Below are 27,588 nucleotides of genomic sequence, written 5' to 3'. Positions count from 1 at the left end.
TTTTTTTAAAAAATCCTTGTTTTTATGTGTTTGAATTATCTTTGTGTTTTGCATTCTAGTTTAGTTTGTATTTTGTTCTCGATTATCTTGAGCTTGAATTATACATGACCTGTAGGAAACATGCTTCTTTTGTTGAATCAGATCCAGAAATTATAAAGACTTTTTGGAGATTGAAAAGATCACAACCCACTCTTGATTCTCATTTGATTTGTAATTCAACAATTGAAGGTAGACTAGGACATGAACATGTGCACAGTGAGGGCCGTTAGGAATGGTAATAGAAATGAACATGAGTATTTGCATGATGATGGCCATATTAACAATGAGTTTGAGGGCTTACATAATCCTAGATAGGAGAGAAGCATTAGACAATTAATTCAACCTAATTGGTATATGGTTTATATGTCCCTCCTACTAATGTTGAGTTTGAATTAAAACCCTCTTTAATAAATACATTGCCAATGTTTCATGGACTATCAAGAGAGAATTGTCATAGGCTTTTGCATACACTTTATTTGGTTTTTGATACAATGAAGCATTTATTTGCATGTTAATTTTAATGAAGTTCAAGCTAAGGCTATTGTATTTTCTCTTGAAGGTTTAGCAAAGGAATAGTATTTCAATTACCCATCTTATGTCAAAGTAAACACTTAGGCTGAGCTTAGAAGACTCTTTTTGGATAAATTCTTTCCAAATTATAAAGTCACCAACTTAAGGAAACAAATGTATAGAGCCCAAAAAGGAGAGGATTAAAGTCTCTATGAATATTGAAATAGATTCCAAAGTATTTTGGCTAATTGCCCACACCATCAAATTTCAAGTGAAAATTTAGTCTCATATTTCTATAAAGGCTTGATTCCTAATGATAAGATCAATATTGATGTCACTAGTAGTGGATGCTTCATCTTGGGAATTGATTGACAAAGTGACTTCTAGTGGTGCTCAATACTCCACAAGAGAGAAGAGGAGTGTCAACTTAGTTGGTTCCACTTTAATTGATGATTCTCATCTTGACTTTCTTGCCGCCAAGATAGGGAGGATGCTAGCTCCACAAATATCTCAAGTGAGCAATGTAAGTACTTCTCAAGCACTTGTCCCTTATTCTTGTATTTTTTTTGACTCACCCATACATGTAGAAAGCAATTGTCCTTTAAAATATGAGCAAGTAAATACTATCTACAATGGGAAACAAGCTTTTGGTGGGAGACAAGGATAAGGTGCCTATTCAAATACTTACAACCCTTTTTGGAGGGAGCACCCTTATTTCTCCTACTCAAACCCAAATGTGGCTTTCCAAGATAACCAACAAAGAGGATCATTTCAAAACTCCTATGGCTATGAGGTTTCTAACCATTTCCAAGGGAATTTTTCTTCTAATTACAACCAAGGCCGTGAACCTCCACATCGCTTGTCCAAAGGTAGTTCTTCCCAAGGGTAATTCTCTTATACCCTTATCTTCTTTTTATGGTAATAGGAGACTTGTGCCAATTGAGAGTAGTTCTTCTAACTAAAATTCTTCTAATGATATACATGTGTTGAGTAAGTAATTGATTGGCATGAATACCTTGTACAAAAACATGTATGATGGCTTAAAGAACGAGGTAGTTAATATGGGAAATAAGTATGAGAACATGAAGCACTTACTTCTCAATTAAATATGCTTACTAACTAATTAAGTGCAACTAATGCTCAAGCTTCCACATTATCATCCAATACTATTGCTAATCCTAAAGTTAATCTTAACGATCAAGATTTGGACACCAGGGTGCAAAAAGTTACTTTTTCTGAAAATTTAGCGCACCCAATTGCTAAAATTGATCCCTTAATCTCATTAGACCATCCTAGGCCTTGAACCAAGTCTAAAAGGATTTAATATACCTAAATGACCACATTTTATCACATATGTACACATATATCAAAATTTGGCCATTTAACAGGCTATTTCTGTAACACCCTGTTCCACTATCTAGACACTTAGCAAACAATTATTGAAAAACAAAGGCTACACTCACTTTATTTAATTCAAAGCGTACTTTTTTTTGTAACATCATAATTTAGCATATATCTAAATTCTAGAAATCTTAATCTAAGTCAGTTTATGGTGGACTACCATCCAATAACTAAAAGCAAATAGAACAAAAGAAATATGGTCTAAAAATGACAAAAGGTCCTATAGTCATGGCGAAAAGTAAATATAATCCCACATGTGCTGTGAGGAATACGAGAGCTAAAGGCTCATTCCTCTGATGCCTTCCCTTGATGCTTACTTAGGCTTTCTCTTGAAAAATGTTAAAGAAGGGGTGAGCATTAGCATCTCAGTAACCCAAAGTTTAACCATACATGCACAAACTACAATCACACAATTATACAACCAATATACAAGTGAGTTCATAAGAATCATTTAGTGATAACATAAAAATTTCATACAGTATAACTCATAACATGTCAATATGTAGTGCTAAAAATCTCCCTTATTACTCTATCCATCCTTATTCCGCTGAATGGAACCATAGGCTTAAATATGGTCTGGCCCACATGCTGGACTGACCAAGCTTCTCCAATGCTTGAGATATACCCAGCCAAAGGTACAGAGCCCAAGCCCAAACTATAGCTCCCCTCCTTGAAAAGCCCCAATTAGGAGGTGTCAATGTCCCACATTCCCCCTTTATAAACCCGACCAGGTAAGTATTGAGGAACGGGGCTTTGAAAAAGGCCAACCACTGTGCGCGCAGTGGAGGCGAACCATGTGGTCATCTAAATCATATATACATCAACATCATCATCTTCTCATCAACCCATCCCCTAATGCATGCAGTACATATACAACATTCACATAGCATACAAGCATGCTTGAAAAGAAATATAAATATCTCATTCAGTCAATTAAGTTTACAAGCATGCTTGAAAGAAATAAGCTACTCTTAAATCATATACAATTTCCATCAAGCAAACATTATTAATCTGCATTTTCAAGCATGCTTGAAAAGAAATACCCACAATAATATATAGCCAAGCTACAAGCATGCTTAACAGAATTCAAGTAATATATGAAATTCTCATAATTAAATTTACGATTGTACACATTTGTTATCAAACACAGAGCTTGCACACATACGGAAAAACCCCAAGTTACTTGTTTTCCTTGAGCTAACAAGTAGTCCCACAGCAAAAATCTAGGAAATTAAAAGCTCTTAGTGAGATTATACAGAAATCACATACACACAAAAATATTCAGATATAATTTAAAGTTATTAAATATTACCCTAAAACTATTTTGAGGTGACTCTAAAAGTACTCTAGGACCTTAAAGCTATCCTAAAGGACTCCAAAATTTTTTCCTTTTTTTTTTTACCCATGTCCCTTTATAATTTAATTAACTTGTTAGATTAGTCTAAGTTCATGCTAAACTTTAATTATACAAGTTTATTTTAAAATTAGACTTTTAAATGTTAATCTAGATTTTTATTATCCAAAATAGACACAATGCTATAAGATGCCTCTAGAATAGTATCACGTGACTAGGAATGTCATAAAAGAAGCTAACATTATTATATTATATATGTATATATAAGGTGAAAGCCATTGAAAAGAAAAGGACAACTGAGGAAAAAGAACTATCATTATATATGTATATAATTTAAATGCAAGAGTAAAGAAAAGTAGATGGGAGGAATGACTTGACAGACTTTTCACGTACGGTGTATGTGAGCATATATTCATTATATATGTATAAGGCACAGGAGGAGGAAACCGAAAGAGATGGGAGGAAAGACAAAGAAGGATACTTGTGAGAGAGAGCTCTTGAGAAACAGTAGGCGGTCGTGTCTAGGGAAGAGTGAATGAAACTAAATAAATATAGAGGTAGGGTTTTCACTAGGTATATAGATCTAAGCTTATAATAATTTTTTTATTTGTTTTTATTATTATTATTTAAATACCTATATCTTTCAAGATAATTTTAAGAGGATATGATTTATTTCAAAATTTAACAAAATTATTTGACTGTTATTATTTTAATTAATTTTTTTTAAAAGTTAGTTTCAAGCATTTCTTAAATTTAATTGCTTTAGTTATTATCGTTTATATATATATATATATATGTATTTACTATCTTACCATTTTAGGCCCAATATTTAATCCTAAGTCCATTTTAAGGTGCCTATAGATACTCTAAAGCCCAATAAAATTTAGGATGTTACAATTCTCCACTCCTTAAAGAAATTTTGTCCCTAAAATTTAAGGTGCAAGTTAAACTCATACCTATTCAAACAAATATGGGTGTTCGTCTCTTATCTTTTCCTCATTCTCCGAGGTTGCATCACCCAGAGCCATTCCTTTCCATACCACCTTCACTAGCTTGATGGTCTTTTTCCTCAATTGCTTATCCATTACATCTATAATCCGTTTTGGTTCCACTCTATAGGTCATGTTTTCTTTGAGCTCAATCTTTTCAGGTTCGATGATGTGGGAGGGGTCTGGATGATACTCCTTTAACTATGATACATGAAAGATGCTATGGACATTCGCCAATTGTGGGGGTAAGGCAATTCAATAAGCCACGGGTCTAATCTTCTCAAGAATTTCATAAGGACCCATGTAATGGGGAGTTAACTTCTTAGCTTTGATTGCTCTTCTAATGCCAGTCATAGGTGTGACCTTTAAGAAAATGTGGTCACCCACCATAAACTCCAATAGTCACCTTCATTTGTCTACATAGCTTTTCTATCTACCTTAAGCTGTGAGTAGTTTCTGCTTGATCATCTCAATCTTTTAAGTAGTTTAGTCCACTAAATTTGGGCCTAACAAGCTTCTTTCGCTCAGCTCTGTCCAATAAAGAGGAGATCTACACTTCCTGCCACATAATGCCTCATAAGGTGCCATTTGAATACTTGAGTGGAAGCTATTGTTATAGGCAAACTCTCCATGTGGCAGGTGTCGATCCCAACTCCCTTTCAACTTCATCGCACAAGCCATCAACATATCCTCAAGTGTTTGAATGGTCCTTTCAGATTGCCCATCAGTCTGAGGATGGTAAGTAATGCTAAAATTTAACCAGGTCCTCATATCATCCTAGAGTGCTCTTTATAACCTTGAAAAAAACCAAGGGTCCTCATAGCAGTGTTAAAATAAGGACTCATCTTCTAATGGCATTAACTTAATCTCTTTCCACATCATACTTTCCATTGTTAGTGCTTCCATAGTAGCAATCATCCCTCAAATCTCAATAAGGGTATTCTAGGCATCCTCTAACAATTTTTGCTTATGAACGCTTAATTAAGCTGTGTAGAGAGACTTCCTACTTAAGGCATCTACAACATTAGCCTTTCTAGGATGATACTTTAACTCATAATCATAGTCCTTTAAGAATTCGATCCACCTTCTTTACCTCAAATTAAGCTCCTTCTGGTCAAATGAGTACTTTAAACTCTTATGGTTGCTGAAGACTTCAAACTGCAAACCATAGAGGCGGTACCTCCAGATTTGTAAAGCGAACACTACTGCTACTAACTCCAGGTCATGTGTAGGATAATTTTCTTCACGTGGTTTCAATTGTCTTGATGCATAGGCTATGACTTTACTGTTTTGCATTAATACACACCCCAGACCCTTCTTAAAAGCATCTGTATACAATATAAAAGTTTGTGTAGGATCTAGGATCATAAGTACTGGTACCGTAGTCAGCTTGGTCATGAGTTCTTGAAAGGCTATCTCACACTTTTCATTCTACATAAATGGAGTCCTTCTTTATCAACTTAATGAGTGGCATGGCTATTTGTGAGAATCCTTTAATAAGCCTCCTATAATAGCCTACCAAACCTAAAAAACTCCTTATCTCTATTACTCTTTGTGGTCTTTCCCAACTCAGTACTGCCTTCACTTTATCGGGGTCTATGGACACCCCACCGACCGACACAACATGACCTAAAAATTTCACTTCTTTTACCCAGAATTCAAACTTAGATAGCTTCGCATAGAGCTTATTCTCCCTCAACACTTGCAATACCAATTTAAGATGTTCCATATGATCCTCCTCATCCTTAAAGTAGATGAGGATGTCATCGATGAAAACCACCATAAATTTATCTAAGTGAGGCCTTAAGATTCTATTCATATAGTCTATGAAAATAGCTGGGGTATTAGTTAATCCAAAAGGCATGACTAGGAACTCATAATGACCATACCTAGTACGAAATGCAGTTTTTGGTATATCTTCTACTCGAACTCGTAATTGGTGATAACCTAATCTCAGGTCAATCTTGGAGAAAGTTGATGCTCCTGTCAATTAGTCGAGTAGGTCATCAATCTGAGGAAGGGGATACTTATTCTTTATGGTAACTTTATTCAGTTGGTGGTAGTCGATGCATAACCTCATACTCCTAAAAACATTCTTCTAGCCATTTTTACCATAATATTATAACAAATTCACTTAGTATTCACTACTAGCACATTTACAATGTGTTTATACTAAATCTCAGCCTTAATTGTTCATTTCACTATATATTCACACATAAGGGCTGAGATTTATAAAATCACTATATATCTCATTAATTCACAACTCTAATCATGCATGCAATCTCTATGGCAACTTATATACAAATATTCATACTAGTTTGAGTTCATTACACAAAAGCTCTAAGATGCACGACTTTATCAACACTAAGCCAACTCTGAATCTTTCCCCTTGCCTTAATCACTACTCTATCCTAAAAAAAATGAAACCACGAGGGATGAAAAAAAAATTAACAGAATAACTCTCTACTACTAACTATCACATACAACCATAAGCAAGTATTATATAATATACATTTTAATCATAACATATAACATACATTACACATCAAATCACATCAATATATCATTTCACTTCTCTCAAAACTATATTCATCATAATTCACTACTTATAGAAATAGCATGATCACTACCAACTGAACCTTCAAACTACCCCAACTTAAAACCATAAGCTCACCTTAGACCAACATACATACTCATTAGCTCTGAGCACACCCTCAATGATAGAATCACCTAGCTAAAGGTTTTCTAACATACTTTTAGACTATAGTTTTCCCCATCACACATAATGGGGTGTCGTTGACTCCAACACTGCATCACATCGATACTAAGGAGTCTGAATCTCCAACACTGCACCTCGATAGATACTAAGGAGATAATCTCTAGCACTACACCTTAAAAGGAACTAAGGAGATACAATTCTCTAACACTGTACCCTATCAGATACTAAGGAGAATAATACCATATGGTCTTTCTCTACTTCTCCCTATGGGTGAACTCCCATCCCTATGATCATGCTTTCATATAAATCACCTTTTCTTATATAGATATATATAATCGCAAAACATGTAATTCTATAAACTTAATTCTTTAGAAATCATTTTCATACATTAAACATTCACTTGGAAAACATGCTTATTCTAAAACATTTTTATGCAATAGTACTCATACTATTAAACAATTACAATAGATAATTAAATAGAGGAAGTTATTTAGTTACCTCAACCCTTCTATCATAAGAAAGGTTACTCATGGACTTCCAACAACACTAAAGCTCTCTAGAAACCTCCTTTCTCAACTTACACGTGTACTATGCCAATCTACACACAATTGGCATAATTTGTTAATTAGTCAATTTGACCAAAAGAACATAACTACTACTTAAAGCTATACTTAACTATCCATTCCTTTCCACTTAGCCACTCTAAGACCAATATCCCTCAATCACCACTTTTTATCACTTCTAAGGATTTCATTTTACTTTTACTCTATTTTGACCCCATTTCTCTTTAAATTAGGGCCAAATTTGAGCCTAAAATTTAAAGCTTTATCGTTCAATTTCAAACTAGTTATAAAGCTTTAATTTAACTCCCGATAACCTTTTTTTTATGGGGTAAGAAACAAACCCTTAAAATTTTCCTAATTTAATTACTCTATAACTTATACTAAGAGAATTTAAAGTAGAATTAGAGGTAAGGGCTGTATAAAGATTGCCCGATAGGTTATCGATTGGAAATGCCTTTCAAGCTCCTAAACCTTCTAGCCCAATAAGACCTCTACTTCTTCTCTTCTCCCCTCGCATTTTCTATTTTTTTCCTTTCTAAAATCCAAGCCAATGACTTACCAAGTCATTTTCTGTGCCATGCACTGCAGCATAGGCAGCTTGTGCCATAGTCCGTGGCACATTGAGGGAAATCCTCACCACGCATGTGCTTCATTTTGAGACATGGTTCTTCCACCCATATCTACCCATTCAATACTCCAATGAGCAAAAATACCAAACTTTCATCTAAAACTCTAACCATTTAACAATTACTAATTTACCCCTAATTAGCAACTAATTACAATATTAGAAAATCAAGATGTTATAAACTTCATGGGCCCCTGTCCATCTTCTTTTGGCTTCCAATATATTCTCCTTAATGTTAATTATGTGAGCAAATAGATTGAAGCCATTCCTCCTAAGACTTGTGACACAAAAATTATGCATAAGCTTCTTAAATATAATCTCTTTTGTAGGTTTGGTGTGCTAAGAGCTTTGGTGAGTGATCAAGGGAGCCATTTTTGCAACAAGCTCATGACTAATCTCTTGTCCAAATATAGAGTGAAGCACAAAGTGTCGAAACTTACTATCCATAAACAAATAGGCAAGCGAAGGTGTTAAATAGAGAGGTCAAATCAATCCTTGCAAAAGTAGTTCACACAAATAGGAAAGATTAGCCCCTTCATTTGGATGATGCTCTATAGGCATATAGGACGGCCTATAAGACACATATTGGGATGTCTCTATTTAGGTTGGTTTTTAGTAAGGCTTGCCATCTATTAATTGAGATAGAGCACAAGGCTTTTTGGGCAATTAATAAATTGAACTTGGACTATGAAGGCTCGGCCAATGATAGATTGTTTCAAATGCAAGAGCTAGAGGAATTGAGACTTGATTCCTATGAGTTTTCAAGGTTGTATAAAGAGAAAAATAAAGTTCTTCATGACAAAATGATTTTGAGGAAGAATTTTAAAGTTAGAGACTTAGTTCTTGTGTACAAGACAAGATATATCCACAATCATTTAAAGCTCACATCTAAATGGTATGACTATATGTGGTGACCAAGGTGTTTTCTTATGAAGTACTTCAACTCAAGGATGAACCCTATACTAATGTGCATTGCATATCCTAGATTAAGAGAGTGGATGTCTTTTATTATTAGTTTTCCATCTATTGCTTTATATCCTCCATTGTCATATCATTGTATCCATTGTTTTTCATTATCTATACAAAGAATTAGGGGCAACCAAAAGAAAATGAAAGGAGGAAAAAATAAAGAAAGATTGAAAAAAAAACATATGTGAAAATAAAGAAACAAAGTTACTAGGGAAAAAAAGACAAAAAAATAAAGAACTTTCCTAGCTCATTTACATTCATTTTTGTCATTTCTCTTCACCCTCATTATGTTAAAATGACTCAATTGAACTTGGTTCTACTTTGCATATTAGGGGATGTATCTTGGCCATAACATTGTTTTTGTAACATCCTAAATTTTAATCCTAGGAACTAGTTCCTAATCAAGGGTAAATTAATAATTAATAGATTGATTGTGGTTTAGGTGTTGAGTTGGTGTTTTGTTTTGTTTGGATGTTGTATTGATAGGATTGAAGGGTAGAATGACAATCCGAGGCTTAACGTGTGAGCACAAGTGAAAGTTTCCTCACTATGCCACCTGCCACAATGGAAGCTGCGTGCACTATGGCACATGGTGCAGAATTTTTACTTAAAAGGCAAAGTCAAATTGTGAAAAAAGAAAGAAAAGGAAGGGAAAACATGCGTGAGAGGTGAGGAAGCTTTAGATTTGCTAGGGTTTGCATTATTCAGAGATTTAGAGTCTGCTTTGATTATAACTTGTCAGGTAAGTAACATGCAACTCCAAGCTTCATTTCTACCCCATTTTTATTAAATTTCATTGGTTAAGAAATTAAATCATGAAGTTCTAATGTGTTGTAATCTAAAAGAAAGGATTAAAATAGGCTATCAAATACAAACTATGATTTCGTGACTAGTATGGAGTCGAATGATTGAGCTTTGAGATTTTATGCTCAAAATAGCCTAAAAAGTTAGGTTGAATGGCAAAATTATAGTTGAATAAAGATTCAGGAGTTGTTATGGTTGTTTAAGTAGCCTATAGGGCTAATGACTATAAATAATGGATAATGGATTCAAAGGAGTTCAAATTGAATTATTTTATGTGTTGAGGGAATCGGTTTAGCTAAATTAATACATGTGCTAAATGTTAAGAATTGACCGAGGGGCACTATATTATGTAGATTGAGCACCTGTGGCATTACTCATAAGAATCTATACCCCTGGGAGCTTAATGTGATTAGTAACCATAGTAGAAAGGGTTAAAGATAACTGGAGTAATCCTTTTACTTATTTGTTTGTGAAATTGTTTGCAAGTATTTTGATATAACTGTGTGCATTGTGTTGTAAACTGATAGAGTAGCAACATTGTGAAAGTATAGGCATGCGGGCGTGTAAGTCTTGATTGAAATGAATTTGAAAGGCCACGTACATTGACATGCATCGCATCCATGAGAATATTCTGGATTACGGTAAGGGGATGCGGCCCTACTGTGAGAAGGTCCAGGAAGTCCTAATGATCTAAAGCATAGAGCTTGACTCTACTAGGACAGACCTAGAAGAAGAATACTGATGATCTAGAGCATAGAGCTTAACTCTACCACGACAGACCTAAGATATTGAATGATCCACGAGGTTACCCTGGACTAAGGTAGGGGGTCGTGGTCCTACTCTGTATAAGGCTAGGAAGTCCTAATGATCCAAAGCATAGAGTTTAACTCTACCATGACGGACCTAAGAGAGCACCCATGCACGAAAAGGATTACCTAGTTTGAGTAATGGTATGATGGGCCCTATTCCTTGTACTAGAAGTCCTTATTCGAGCATAGAGATTACTCTACTGGGTGGAACTAGGAATGCTACTTTATATGAGAATGAATTCCTATATATGTATATGATATTGCTTTTACTAATGCACATGCTACTTTATCACTTGTTTATGATTTTGCTTACTAACTGGTAATTGGGGTTACTTCCAAGTTACTAGGACATATATCTCACTCCATTACTTTTGAACATAGGTGAAGAGAGCACGAGAAGGTGTAACATCTTGAATTTCTTAATCCCGTGATTAGTTGTTAATTGATGGTAAAGTAATAATTAGTGTGGGATTAGAGATTTGGATGATTACTTGATAGTTTGACTCGTTGGGACATTGTATGGATAGGTACAGGTGGAATGATCACGTTTTAGGTTGAACTAAGTTCTCGTGTGAAAATTATTCTCATTGTGCCACGCGCCATAGCTTATGCTGCATAGACCAAAAAGTAACTTCTTAAGTTGTGAAATCTAGGTGAATTTTAGAGAGGGAAATCTAAAAACATATAAAAGGAGAGGAAAGAAAGATAAGGTCTACTAGGGCAAGCTATTTCGGAGTAGTAGAAGGTATTTCTAATTAATAACTTAGCAAGTAAGTTACATATAACCCTCACCTTCCATTTTACCTAAATTTCTCTGAATATGAGTTGTAGAGAAATTGAATCGGTGATATTTTAAGGGTTTGATTCTTGCCCAATAGTAATAAAAAGGTTCTCGAGAGTTAAATTAGAGCTTTACGACTGGTTTAGAGTTGAATAATAGAGCTTTAAACCCGTAGGCTCAATTTAGCCCTAAATTAAGAGGAAACTAGGGTGGAAATCTTATTTAACTAAAATGAGATTAGTTGAGGTGATGTAAAGTAGTAATCGAGTAGTAGTGGATTTAGAACAGATAAGTAGAAAAGAATAGATAGGTAAATATAGCCATAAGTAGTAATTATGTGCTCTTGGTCAAATTAGACCAAATGACTAAATATTACCAATTGTGTTTAGATTGGCATATCAAGCGTGTGAATTGAGAAAAGAAGCCTATGAAGAGCTGTAATTATGTGTGAGTATGCTATGTAGTGCATCAAATAGTTTTAAACTGAGCATATTTTGTAGCATTCAATGTTTATTGCATAAAAAGAGATTTTGGTTAAACACATAATAAAATTTATGTAATTTGATGTAAAAATGTGAACATATATATATATGAGTAAAGTAGTGATTGGGAACTTATGAATGACTTGGAAACCATGATCATATGGGTGGGATTTCACCCAAGTAGTGGTGATAAGACCATATGGCATATTCTCCTTAGTGCCCGACAAGATATGGTGTTAGAGAATTATACCTCTTTAGTACCTTTTGAAGTATAGTGTTGGAGATGATCTCTTTAGTGCCTAATGAGGTGCAGTGTTGGAGATTTGGACTCCTTAGTGTCTGTGTGATACGGTGTTGGAGTCAACAACACCCCACTGTGTATTGGGGGACACTATAGTCTAGAAGTGATATAAAACAACTTTAGCCACGTGATTCTACCACTAAAGGTGAGCTCAAGGCTAATGAAAGTGTATATTGGTCTAAGGAGAGCCTATGGTTTCGTGTCAGGGTGATTTAGAAGTTCAGCCAGTAGTGATTATGCTATATATTGTATATGTGAAAAAGAGGTTAAAAGCAATGAGTATTGTGAAATGATATATGTGAATGTGATTTAAAGTGGAGAGCACAATATATGTTATGTTTTGACTATGTATTATGCTTTACTTTCATGTAGTTGCATTTGATAGTCAATAAGAATGAGTTATTCTGTTACTGAGATTTTTATCTCTCCCCCATGGTTACATTTTTATAGGATAAAGTAGTGATTCAAGCAATAAAAAAGAGATAGGACCAGGATAGTGGTGCTATTGTCATGGAAGTCTCTGAGATTGTGTAATGAACTGAAAACTCATGTAAATATATGTGTGTAAATAATTTGCCATAGGAGTTTGCATGCACGTTTTGAAATGGATTTTTGGTGGAAAGTATAGAGATTTGTGGTGAATCTTAGTCCATATGTGAAATTATGATAAAATTAGTAATTTGGGACTAACATTAAGTAGTAAATATGATATATGTGGATATGTGATAAAGAAAAAAGGCTAAGTGGGCCAAAATGTGCTAAATTATAAAAAGTTGAGAAATGTAAAAATTGGCCACTGAGGGCTCAAATTTCAATATATGTTTGTGTGTGTGTGTGTGTGTGTGTGTGTGTGTTATTTTGTGGTTAATTAGGTGTAATAGGTCCTTTTGGACTTAATTCAAGTTCTTGTGTGGTCTAATAAGAGAAACGGATCAATTTGAGCGGTTGGGCATGCAAAATTTTTAAAAAAAGTGACTTTATGCACCCAGGTGTCTAAATTTTTATCAAACTATTAGATTGTGTCCAAACTTATCTCATTAGTTAGTTTATGAAATAAGCTATGCGTGAGCACTTGAATCACTCCGATCAGACATCGCATATGCAAATAGCGCATGTTGAAAGTTCATCATTTTTGCTGTCAAATGACAGTAGAAAATTTGAACTGGCATGTCACGGTACATCTTAAATAAAGTTTGGGCGTGTGGCTCTACGCCACATGCCATGACACACATATTGCACACCGCAGCACATGGCTCATTTTCTAACTTGATTTTATGGTTTTTAATGTATGCAATTAGTGTTATGAATGCATGTGAATTACTTCCGCTATGTAATGCTCAAATGTGTTGTGATTTTGATGATTTTGCAAAATAAGTCTTTGGCCAAAGCTTTTCAAACAATATTTAATTATTGATTGGTGTGATTGATATAGTGATTTAATTAATCTTCTCCTGTATCGACTGGATATAAGAGGAGGTTACAGAAGGCTGGGAAAGGAAGTGAGGATAGAGTAGCCTCAATTAGTAGTGGTATGACCACATATATCACATCAATTACCCATTTTAGCCTCTCAATGCCACATTACACAATTGTGGACTTATATGAGGAATTCACATATAACACATATTCATATATATATATAACTAAACTTGTTCCACTTTAAATCCTCTAACTCTCACATATGAGGCTCTGCTTTACTATATAGTCAGGAATGACAAATGTACTCAACTCTTCTAAATGGGGCTCTGCCTCACCATTTATGTCAAGTTCTTACATTTTTACACAATTCACAATCAAATCACAATCAACACATATACACAAGTGGAACAAGTTACACTTGCTTGTTTAGCATCTAGACCTACCCACATACCCTCTCACTAAGGCACCATCAGTGAGATGCAACATCATAAACATATACAAGCAAGGTTTTCACAACACCATTCACTTTCTCATATTCACATAAACTTATGCATCCTAGTTGGCAACTTAACTCTATCAACACATTATACATTCAGTTTTACTCAAAGGTAGTCATACCACTACTAAATGAAGCTACTCTTTCCTCGCTTCATTTTCCAACCTTCTTGTGCTCTCTTCACCTGTATTCAAAAGTAATGAAGTAAGACATACATCCCAGTAACCTAGAGGTTATCCCGATTACCAGTTAGTAAGCAAAATCATAAACAAGTGATAAAGTAGCATGTGTATCAATAAAAGCAATATCATATACATATACAAGAATTCATTCTCATCAATCTCATTATGCTCATGCAATGCATTCTTGGTTCTACCTAGTGGAGTAATCTTCATGCTTAGACCAGGACTTCCAGTCACAAGGAACAAGGCCTACCATACCATTGCTCAAACCAGGTAATCCTCTTCGAGTATGGGTAGTCTATTATGTCTGTCATGGCAAAGTTAAACTCTATGCTCTAGATCATCAAGACTTCCTAGCCTTATACAGAGTAGGACCACAACCTCCTATACTCATCTAGGGTAACCTCATGGATCATTCAATATTCTAGGTCCATCATGGCGGAGTTAAACTTTACACCCTAGATCATCAGGATTCTTCTCCTAGGTCTATCCTAACAGAGTCAAGCTCTACACTCTGGATCATCAAGGCTTCCTGGACCTCCTTATGGTAGGGCCGCGTCCCACCACCATAATCTAGGATATTCTCATGGATTCTATACATGCCAATACACATGCCCTTTTAAATTCATTTCAATCAACACTCACATATCTGCATGCATACTCTTTCACAATGCTGCTACTCTATCAATTCACAACACAATGCACATAGTATATAAAAATACTTGTAAACAATTTCACAAGCAAACAAGTAAAAGAATTACTCCAATTACCTTTAACCCTTGCTACTAAGGGTTACCAACCACACTATGCTCCCAAGGGTGTAGACTCTGACGATCAATGCCACAAGTGCTCAATCTACATAACACAATGCCTCTCAGTCAATTCTCAACATTTAACATAGGCATTGATTCGGCTAAATTGAATCCCTTAACACTTATAACAGTTCAATTGAACCATTTCGAATTCACTTATCCATTATTTACAGTCATTAGCCCTATAAGCTACTCAAACAACTGTAACATCCTCCTAACACATTATTCAACCTTAATTTTGCCATTTTAACCTAATTTATTGGTTATTTTAAGCCTAAATCCTCAAAGCTTAACCGTTCAACTCTATACTAGTTATAAAACCTTAGTTCTATATTTGATAGCCCATTTTAAACCTTTCTTTTAGATTACCACACCTTAGATCTTCATGATTCAATTTCTCAATCGATGAAATTCAATAAAAATGGGGTAGAAATGAAGCTTGGGATTACGCGATACTTACCCAGTAAGTTACTAATTGAAATAGACTCCAAAGCTCCAGATATCGCTTGCCCTAATAGATAAGAACCTCTTCTACTCTCTAGCTACATTTCCCAGCACCCCTTCTTCTGATTTCATGAGCTAATCACATCAGCTTTAAGTGATCCTTGGACAATGTGCCACGGTGCATGGCACACTAAGTCCAATCTCACTTGTGCTCACGCATTATGCCTCAGACTATCATTCTACCTTTCAATCCTATCAATACAAAATCCAAACAACACAAAACTCTAACTCAACATCCAAACCATAATTAATCCACTAATTACTAATTTACCCCTGATTAGCAACTAGTTTCAGGGACTGAAATTCAGGATGTTACATCAGCCTTCTTGAGTTCTTATAGGAGCAAGATGTTGTTAATGTTTTCTAGCTAAATTCTCTATGGAATCATAGGAAGGAGTCTATGAAAGAGGAGCATTGAAGACTATTTTTAGCTAAACTCAACTTAACCCCCATCTTGTTTCAATTTAATTAGTAGACTATGACTATAGTTAATTGTAGTTTAATTTGACTCTAATTTTATAGTTAGTTGTGAATGTTTGTATTAGAACAAGGTTGTTAACTTGAATTTCTTTGCCTATTACCTTGGATTGTTTGGCTACTATAAGGAATTTCATTGTAAGATGTAATTTTCAATTGGTAAATGTCTTGCATTAACTTAGCATATAATTGTTTGGTGAATGCTTAACTAAATACTCAAGTAGCATAGTCTTGTGCTTAAGTGCCTTTTTAATCATGGCCATGAGGAGAAGGAATTTGACTAATCACTTGGTTCATTCCTAAGCTAAGCTAGTACGGTTACTTAAGGGCTTGAAATTAGCACTTAGGGAATTGAATTAGTGAGTCTAGATTGCTTAGGATAGTTGTCTTGAGTGATCATCTTTTTTAGCCAAGGGGAAGAAGTTGAGTGATCTGCCATACTCATTTCAAGCTAAGATTCTTTTATTAACAATGTCCTAGGGCTCTTACTTAATTAGGGAAGTTCACCAATTAGACTTAGGTTTTGTTTACAACTTTAATTCTTTAGATAATTAGGTAACAATTTCACTCATTTGCTTAATCTATTCACTTATTTAACTTACCTAGGTAGTTTAAATCATCTCCTTATGAGAAGACCTAGGGTTGGCCTAAATACTATGTTTAAGTTAATTATAGTTTAATTTTGAGAGATAAAGTGACTAAGTCCTACTAGACACCCGTGTCTTGGACAAGGCAGAAAAACTTGGTTTACTTCTCATCTAGATCATGTGTGTGGTCTCTTTAAGGAAAGCCTGTTTTAAAGGTTAAAAGCACCTTGCTTTTAATATCCTAAATTCCTAATTCTAAAACTAATTGCTAATTAGGGGTAAATTAATAAATTAGTATGTGATTAGGATTTTGGGATGGTAAAGTGGTGTTTTAACTTCTTGGGATGTTGAATGAATAGGGTCAAGTGGAAGAACGGCATTGTGAAGCGAAGCGTGTGAGCACGATGGGAATTTCCTTCGTTGTGCCACACACAGTGGCATATGCAGCATGTGCCACAATGCATGGCACAAGAAGTTGATTAATATGTGTATGGAAAGCTCATGGTTTAGATAGGGAGAAGAGAGAAAGGAGCACAAGGATAGGAGGAGAAGAGCTTTCTGTATTAGGCCAACCAATTTTGAGACCTTCAGAGATAGTTCCAATCAATCGCTTATCGGGTAAGTTTCATAGTACCCTAAGCTCTAATTCTACCTTAATTTCTCTCAGTTTAAGTTATAGAGAAATTGAATCAAAAAGTTTTATAAGGTTTTACGAATAATTTAAATGTTACCAATAAAGCTTTGAGACTGTAGGCTTCAATTAGCCATAAATGGATAGTTGAAAAGGGATGTGAATTGGTATTGGAATGTGTAGAAGTGTTAGAAAGGTTAAATAGGGTGGTTGTGACCTAGAATGGTTATTTGTATAGAAATGAATAGTTAGTTATGTTCAATCGTGATAATCAGTATTCATGGTCAATTTAGTAAATGACAAGTGGTGTTAATTTGTGTAGATTAATACCACATGTGTGCTTTGGTATCTCGAAAGAAAGTATGGTAGTAGTAAGAGATTAAAGAAATCTACAGGTAACCTTTCTAATGACAAAAGGGTAAAGGTGACTGAATAATTCACTCTATCTGATTAATTAGTTTAACTATTTATGAGTATTGTTATTACTGCATTTATGTGTTTTAAGTTATGGCATGTTGTGGAATGAGTGTATTATGCATGAAAATGATTTTACAGAAAAAGATTTATAAAGCATATGTATATATGTATATATATGGTTAGATATAAACATGTGATTTGTATGTAAGCATGATCATGTTATGGGTGGGAGTTCACTTGTAAAGAGTAGTGAAAGACCATATGGCATATATTCTCCTAAGTACCTGACAGGGGTGCAGTGTTAGATAATTTGTCTCTTGAATATGTGATAAGGAGAAACCATGGTCCGAAAGTGGGATAAAACACCTTTGGCCGAGTGATTTTACCATGAAAGGTGTAATCGAGACAATGAGTGTATGATTAGCCTAGTGGAGCCTATAGTTTCAATCTAGGTGATATAGAGATTTGAATGGTAGATGATCATGCTAATGGAAATGATTTAATGTGTAAATTATGTATAGTTATGCATATTAGTTAGTAGTTGTGAGTTATTCTATTACTAAGATGACTATCTCATCCTATGGTTACATTTTTACAGGTCATAATAGCAAGCAAGGTAAAAGAAAAGATTCAGGATAGGCATAGCAGTGGCTATAGCTGTATAATTAGAGTTTGTGTAATGAGTTTGTATTATAAATTCTTTAATGATTTAAGTTATCATAGGATGCATCAGTATGTAATAATGTGTTTGTGTGGTGAATATAGAAATCTTAGCACATATGTGCTGAAATGCATGATATGTAGTAAAATGTAAATGGACGGGTTAAGATAGAATGTAAATGTGTGAATATGTATGCAAATGTAATGAATATGTGGAAATTGGCCAGGTTTAAGTGTGAAATTTATAAATTATAGGCTCTGTTATGTGAAAAAGGACAGTTTATTGGCCAAATGTGCATGTACATGTGTGATTGGAATGATGTTATTGTTTAACCAGGTATAATTAGTCCTTTTAAACTTAGCTCAAGACCCAAAGTGGTCTAATGAGATAACGTGTGAAGTTTGAACACGTTAGATGCTTAAATTTTTTAAAAAAGTGACTTTTAGCACTTAAGTATCTAAATTAAGATTACACTATTGAATCAAGTCCAAACATATCTCATTAGATAGTTTAATATGCGCGCTTGAATTATTCCAATCAGACATTATATGTAGAAATAGCGTACACTGGAAGTTTGCATCTATGAATTGTCATGACAGTAGAAGATTTTTCATGTGTATCATGGCACATGGTGACATCTTGTGATGTATGACACAGAATGGGAGCTTATGGTTCTATACCACATGCCACAGTGCATAGCCATTTTCTAAAAATTGTTTGTTTAGCTTGGGTTTTCGCATTAAGCTATGCTTACATAGCTCATAGGCTTTCATTTTTGAATAAAACATGTTTTTGAATGATTTTTAATGATTTTGAAAAGATTTTTAGGATCCCAAATATTTAAAAATATTTATTTTCCTAATTTTAAATATTTATCAACTTTGATTATAGGAAAGGTTACCAAGACCTCGGATTATAAATGTGCAAGATAAGAGTTACAATTCTGTTATGTCAAGTGGACATTGCATTGCTTCTTCCAATAAGCTCAGACATGCATGACTTCTACATTTAAAGGCAGCAAAAACCAATAATAGCGTATCATAACATAATCACCCACTCTACCTTATTTTCTAAAACATAAAATACAATATTTTCATATCAAAATACATATTAATCACTTCACAAAACTAATAAATCACATACAAGAACTATACACAAGAATTTAAGTTCATAGTTGCCTCAATCCTTGGTTCTACTTGTAATGTCCGCCTTAACATTGCCACAATTCACCACAAAATAATCGCCACATTATGCCATTAGGAGGAAATTAAGCCCTATTAAGCACATCTAACCATAGAAGGGTTAACAATATATAATTTAGAAAATACTTTCGAAATTATTTGGGATCCCGAAATCCTTCAAAAAATCATTTGAGCTCAAACTTCAAGTTTTAAAAACATCAAGGAAGCATGGAAACAAATAATAAAACAAAACACTGGAAGACAAGACTAAAAATGTAAATTTTACACATTCTGGCAAAGATACCAAGACATATAATGCAAGCACTGCAGCATGTGGTATAAAGAGGGAAATTCTCGCCTTTGTACCATATGTCGCAGCATGTGAATCTTGTGCCGCTGTGTGTAATGTCCACCTTGACATTATCAAAATTTACCAGATAATCACAACAAACAATCATAATAAGGAGCAAAGATTGCTCCTAAGTTCACATTATAGATATAAGGGTTAAAACTAATAATATTTTAGAAATAATTGTTAAATATTTGGGATCCCATAAAAACTCTTCAAATTTGTAGTTTGAGCTCAAACTTAATGATTTATAAAGGTATTGAAAGCATGAAAAATTTTTAGGAAGCAAAACACTTCAAAACAGGGCCAAAAATGTGATTTTTGAGTATTTTGGTCCATGCTCCGTGGCTTGTGGTCCATGTGCTGTGGCATGTGGCACAGAAAGGCAAGTTTTCTTGCTCGGTGCACGTGTCCATGACAGCAATGTTGTCATGACAGCTTTTCTGGACAAACTTCGAATACGCGCCATTTTCACAATCAATGTCCAATTGGAGTGATTCAAGCATCCAGACAAAGCTTATTCAATAAGCTAACTAATGGTATAAGTTTCATTATAATCCGACACCGTATGAGAATTTTAGATACTCGGATGCAAAAGTCAGTTTTTAAAATGATTTTCAAGCATCCAAAAACCCAAAACTCAAAACTTATACCATTAACCCATTTTGAGGCTTAAACCAAGTCCAATAGACTAAAATACACTTGATTGAGCATTCAAACACACAAAAACATACCAAACACAAAATTTGGCCACTTAATGCCCATTTCACCCAATATGGCCAAAATACAAAATCAACACCACATACATTATTTGGCCTCTATTGCCACATAATATACTACATATACATTGTCATCACATAGATAAAACATTCCTTACACTTGTATTAGTATTTTAGCCCATCACCACAAAAATTACTACATATTCACATCATATACAATATTTGGCTAACATACAAAATAACATAGTATGAAACAAGTGCAACCAATCAAAATGATATGCATTCCTAGTTGGCAACATATAATATCATCCATATAAGTTTATGTACACAACTCAAAATAAAATCAAGCTTTACAATGAGAATGTAGCAAGTATGCTAGCCCTTGCCCGATTCCTTCCCTTGCTCAGTCTCAGTGGTAGAACCTGTAAAATGATAACCACGGGGTGAGATAAAAATCTCAATAACTCAGATAATCTATATTATTGATTAACATGCCAAGTTATAAACAAGCCTTAAATCAATTAAAATAAACACACCATATAAAATCACCACAAGTTACATGCATGACCTCTAACCATCTGGTACTCTAATACTCCCGACCGAATCGGTAGGCTATTTCACAGAATCAAACCATATGTATGGTCCCCAACCTCACCATCCATGGTAGGACTTCCCAGCTAAGGTGTCCTAAACCACTTTTGAACTACTGGTTTAAATAATTAGGGTGTCGTTACTCCAACACCGCATCCTTTAGATGCTAAGGAGCATAGTCTCCAACTTCGTATCCTTCTAGATACTAAGGAGAGTAAGTCTCCAATACTACATCCATTTCAAGCACTAAGGAGAGTAAGTATTGCACCTGGCGTCTCGAGGTGTCAGCATTGCCATATGGACTTAATCTTCACTAACTCCACTAAGGTGACCTCCCACCCTCTAATATGCCATATTTCACTACATATTTCCACTTGACCATGAATAAATCACTTTCTAAACCAATATAATTAATATTACTACTTACTTCAAAAACTTGACATTTTACAAATCAATACACCACTCATTTTTTAAAATAGTTAACTTTTACAAAATTCATACATATATACATAAATCATGCAAGAACAACTTCAGAATAACTTATACAAGGTTATAATGTAAATTATCTAGTTACCTTAACCCTTTTGTTACTAAAAGGGTTACCCGTGGTACTAAATCTCTTCTTGTGTCAAGGTAAGTCTTTCCACACCAAAATCTATATTAACAAGTACTATATGTTAATTTTCAATTAACACAAGCACTATTAGCTACTAATAACCTCCCAATTCTCCCACTTCTCACTCATATTCTCAACAAAGAGGCTTGTTAAGATTAGAATTTGTTCACACAATCCCTTCAAGCCTCCCTCTAACTCTCTCACAACATAACACTTAATATCTCAACTTATCACACTTTAAAACCCTATGATCAAGTTAGGGCTTGATCCAACTTTCACTAAACAACAAAGTAGTTTTATATTACCACATATCCAAGATTAATAAACCTAAATCAAACCCTTAGAGTCAATAGAAACCTTCAAAACATAGACTTATGGCTTAATCCATTCAGAGTAAATTCTCTACTTTCAAATCCCATGAAAAATGAGATGAAAAGGTAGAGAAGAAGGGTAGGAAACTTACTCAAGAGTTTGAAGGCCCAATTTATCTTCAAAATCCTCCCAAAATGATGCCCTAACAGTGCCCAAAGCTTGCCCCTTCGTGTTATAGGTTTCCCACCACAAAAACTGTCATTTTTTGATAATTTTCTAAAATTTAAGTTACCTGCTGTATTGTGCGCCACAACACATGTCACACAAGCTGTGGCTCACGACGCAACAAGCAAAATGTCAATTTTGCTCCCCCCCGATGCCACTCGACTTGATCCGACATCCATCTTAACTCAATTTAGAGCCAAATATGGCCCAAAAAGCCAATTAGCAACCTAAAAACATAGTTAAATATATTAATTATCTTTTTAACTAATTTATCCCTTAATCAGTCAATTTTTTCCAAATTTGAAGTCTTCAAATGTTACACTGTGCATTTGTTCTGTCATTGACAATAAAAAGTTGTAATGATAACTTTCCTAGTCCAACTTCGGACGTATGCTACTTTTGCATCCAAAGTCCAATTAAAGTGATTCAAGTATTCACACAAAACTTGTTTAAAAATCTAACTAATGGTATAAGTTTTGTTACAATTAGAGATAATATGAGAATTTTGGACACCCAAATGCAAAAATCAAATTTTAAAACCCTTTTTAGTGCATTCAAGTGTTTAAACCATAAACCTTAAAGCATTAGCACAACCTAAGGCTTAAACCAAGTCTAATAAACTATTTTACACCTAATTAAACAATCAAATACATAATATCACTACAAACACAATATTTGGCCACTTATAGCCTGATTTTGCATAATAGGGCCAATTACACAAAAACCACAAACAATACTATTTGGCAAAATCATCACCACAAAATCACATAATCATTATCACCACATATATAAAATATTCATTGTACTTGTACTAATATTTTAGACCATCCCCATAAAAATTCCCATAAAATTATCGCATGCACAAGTTTGAGGCTAAAATACAACACATATATACTATCATACAAGTGCAACTATCAAAATAACATGCATTCCTAGTTGGCAATTTGAAATATCACATCTATATACATGTGCACGCTTAAAAGTACTTGGGGCATTACAAAGTGTATTAGAAAACTAGTCCTTCCCTAGCTCTTTCCTATGCACTCTCTCAAGCTTAGAACTTATAAAAAAATCATGGGATGAGATAAAAATCTCAATAACTAAAATAATCTACATTATCGATTAACATGCTAAATCATAAACAAGTATTAAAACATGTATAAAACACATACAAAAATACAAATATTATCACCATAGTACAATGCATGATCACTACCCATCCAATCTTCCAATACTCTCGACTTAACCTATAGGTTATTTTTTAGAACCAAACCACGTGTCTAGTCCCAAACTCACCATTAATGGCAGGGCTATATAGCTAAGACATCCTAAACCATTTTTGGACTACAAGTTTCGCCTATTATAAGTAACTAGGGATTATTACTCCAATATCACATCCTATGGATGCTAAAGAGCATAGTATCTAACATCGCACATATTACTAAGGAGAGTAATTCTTTAACACCGCACCCTTTTAGGTACTAAGGAGAAGATAGGCTGCACCTAGCATCCTGAGGATAGCAATGCCATATGAACTTATTCTTCACTATCCCTATTACGGTGAACTCCTACCCTTACTAAAATGACCCACAAATCACCACTAAATCATGTCACCACATTAATATCCTGATCAACATGCAATAACATTCATTTCAAAAAACAAGACACACGCACACATAACCACTATTTTTACCCTTTTGTTGTAATAACACAATTTCAAATACTTTACTTTTTCAAAAATAATTTACTTTACAAAACATATTTGTATATTGTTTACCCTAAACTTATACAAACAATCTTGTGAACAAGTTTTGCAAGCTAATAAATAACACAGATTATCCAGTTATCTCAACCCTTTTGTTGTTAAAAGGGTTACCCGTGATACTAAATCTCCTCTATCATCTCTTGAACCTTTAACAAGGTTCCATACACCTCAATCTACAATAATAGTTATCATATATTAATTTCTCAACTTAATACCTTTTAACTAAAATTCACCCCAATTTTACCATTTTCAACCGATAACTCTTATAATTAAGCTAGCCCAAACTACATCAAACTCACTATCACCTCGATCCCCACTTAGCAAAATCACAACGCAACTTACTAGAACAAGCATCAAAGCCTTAAAATTAAGCTAGGCCTCAACTCACTTCCTACTTCTAACCACCACACTTCTTGAAACAACTCGCCTCAATTCTAAAGAATCTAAATCAAACTATTAAAACCACATGCAACATTTAAGACATATATTCCTAGCTTTTCCAGCTCCTATCAACACTTTCTCCTCTATATTTCTTGAAATCAATATAAGGAGATGGAGAAGAGAAATAAGAAACTTACCTACAATTTCGACGGTGTAAAACAACATCAAAGATCACAACTCTTGATGCCATAGCAAAGCCCTTCGCCCTCTCCAATGCACTTATCTCAAAACCCATCTTCTCTTCTTTGCTCGTATGCTGATTCTTGACTTATTAATCAAATTTTAGTGCCATGTACTTTAATGCAACATGTACAAGCTGTAGCACATGGCATAATAAGGAAATTGATCAACCTCACAAGTGCATAAGATCGATGTAGTAATAAATCCTAGAGTATTTCGAGAATCAAATCTAGAAGAAGATAGTGATCTTTATTATTTAAGAAAACAAATAAAATTTTTAAAAAGATATTTAAATTAAATAATTAAATAAAGTAATTAAATAAGAAAATGATAAATATGATGAGAAGATAAACCAACCAATTACGCAAGCTTCAGGGATCATGATTCACCTACCAGGATGGATTATTCTAATTCAATTAATTATCTTCCCTTCTTTTATAGTGACAACTGTAACATCTTAAAACTTCAAATCTGGAAAAATGAATTAATTAAGGGATAAATTAGTTAAAAATATGATTAATTTATTTAATTATATTTTTAGGTGGCTAATTGGATTTTTGGGTTATATTTGGCTCTAAATTGAGATAGGATGAAAGTCAGATCAAGTCAGGAAGTATCAAAGGGAGTAAAATCAAGATGTTGCTGGCTGTAGCGTGAGTCGCGGCTTGCGTGGTGTGCACTGCAGCGCACGGCACAGCAGGAAACTTAAATTTTTAGGAATCATCAAAAATGGATATTTTTTGGGGTGGAAAACCTAGAGAATGAAGGGGGCAACTTTAGGCACTGCTAGGGCATCAATTTAGAAGGATTTTGAAAATCATTTGAGTAAACTCTTGGGTAAGTTTTCTACCCTTCTCCTCTACCTTTTCATCTCATTTTCCATGGGATTTGAAAGAATGAGAATTTGGTCTAATGGGATTAAGCCATAAGTCAATGTTTTGAAGGTTTTTATTGATTCTAAAGGTTTAATTTTGGTTTATTAATCTTAGATATATGGTAATAGGAAGCTACTTTCTTGTTTGGTGAATTTTGGATCAAGCCCTCACTTGATCATAAGGTGTTGAAGTGTGATAAGTTGAGATACTGAGTTTTATATTGTGATAAAGTTAGAAATTGACTTGAAGGGATGAAGTGAACAAATTCTAATCTTGACAAGTCTATTTGTTGAGAATTTGAGTGAGAAGTGGGAGAATTAGGAGGTTATTATTAGCTAATAGTGCTTGTGTTAATTGAAAATTAACATATAGTACTTGTTGATGTAGATTGTGGTGTGGGAAGACTTACCTTGATACAAGAAGAGAATTAGTACCATGGGTAACCCTTTTAGTAACAAAAGGGTTGAGATAACTAGACAATTTGTATTGTTTATTATCTTGTATATGTTATTCTCAAGTTGCTTTTCTATGATTTGTTGAGTATATATGCATAAATTCTTTAAAGGTTAACTATTTTAGAAAAAGTGGAGTATTGGTTTGTAAAATTCTATATTTTTGAAGTAAATGAAAAGATTTTGTTATACTTGTTTGAAAAGTTGTTTATGCATGTTCAAGTGGAGATATGTAGTAAAATGTGGCATATTAGAGGATGGGAGGTCACCCTAGTGGAGATAGTGAAGATTAAGTCCATATGGCATTGCTGGCACCTTGGGATGCCAGGTGCAGCATTTACTCTCCTTAGTGCTCGAAAATGGGTACGGTGTTAGAGACTTACTCTCCTTAGTACCCAAAAGGGTGCAGAGTTGGAGAATATGCTCCTTAGCATTTGTAGGATGTGGAGTTGGAGTAACGACATCCCAATTACTTGCAACAGGGGGAAACAGTAGTTTAGAAGTGGTTTAGGACACCTTAGCCGGGTAGTCCTACTATGGATGGTGAGCTTAGGGACTATACATGTGGTTTGGTTCTGTGAAATAGCCTACTGGTTCGGTCGGGAGTATTGGAGGACCGGATGGTTAGGGATCATGCATGCAAATTTATGGTGATATTATATTATGTAATTATGTCACTTATTTTAATGCTTGTTTATAACTTGGCTTGTTAATCAATAATGTAGATTATCTTAGTTACTGAGATTTTTATCTCACCCTGTGGATTACCATTTTACAGGTGCTACCAGTGAGACTGAGCCAGGGAGGGAATCGGGCAAGGGCTAGCATATCTACTACACTCTTTGTAAAGCCCGATGTTGGTTTGAGTGGTGTACATAAACTTGTTATATAATATTATATGTTGCCAACTAGGAATGCATATCATTTTGATTGGTTGCACTTGTTTCATACTATGTTGTTATGTATTTTAGCCCAATATTGTTTATGAGGTGAATATGTGGTAATTTTTGTGGTGATGGGCTAAAATACTAATACAAGTGCAAGGAATATTTTATCTATGTGGTGACAATGTATTGGTAGTGTATTATGTGAAAATAGAGGCCAAATAGTACTTGTAGTGTTAATTGTGCACTTTGGCCATATTGGGTGAAATGGCCATTGAGTGGCCAAATTTTGTGTTTGGTGTGTTTTTGCATGTTTGATTAGTCATTCAAGTGTATTTTAGTCTATTGGACTTGGTTCAAGCCTCACAATGGATTAATGGTATAAGTTATGAGTTTTGGGTACTTAGATGGTTGAAAATTTCTTTGAAAAACTGACTTTTGCATCTGAGTGTCTAAAATTCTCATA

The sequence above is a fragment of the Prosopis cineraria genome, unplaced genomic scaffold, assembly GCF_029017545.1.
Source record: "Prosopis cineraria cultivar Desert tree isolate PC_DT_omini unplaced genomic scaffold, ASM2901754v1 PC1, whole genome shotgun sequence".
NCBI classification, from domain to species: domain Eukaryota; kingdom Viridiplantae; phylum Streptophyta; class Magnoliopsida; order Fabales; family Fabaceae; genus Prosopis; species Prosopis cineraria.
This window is presented reverse-complemented; position numbering follows the sequence as displayed.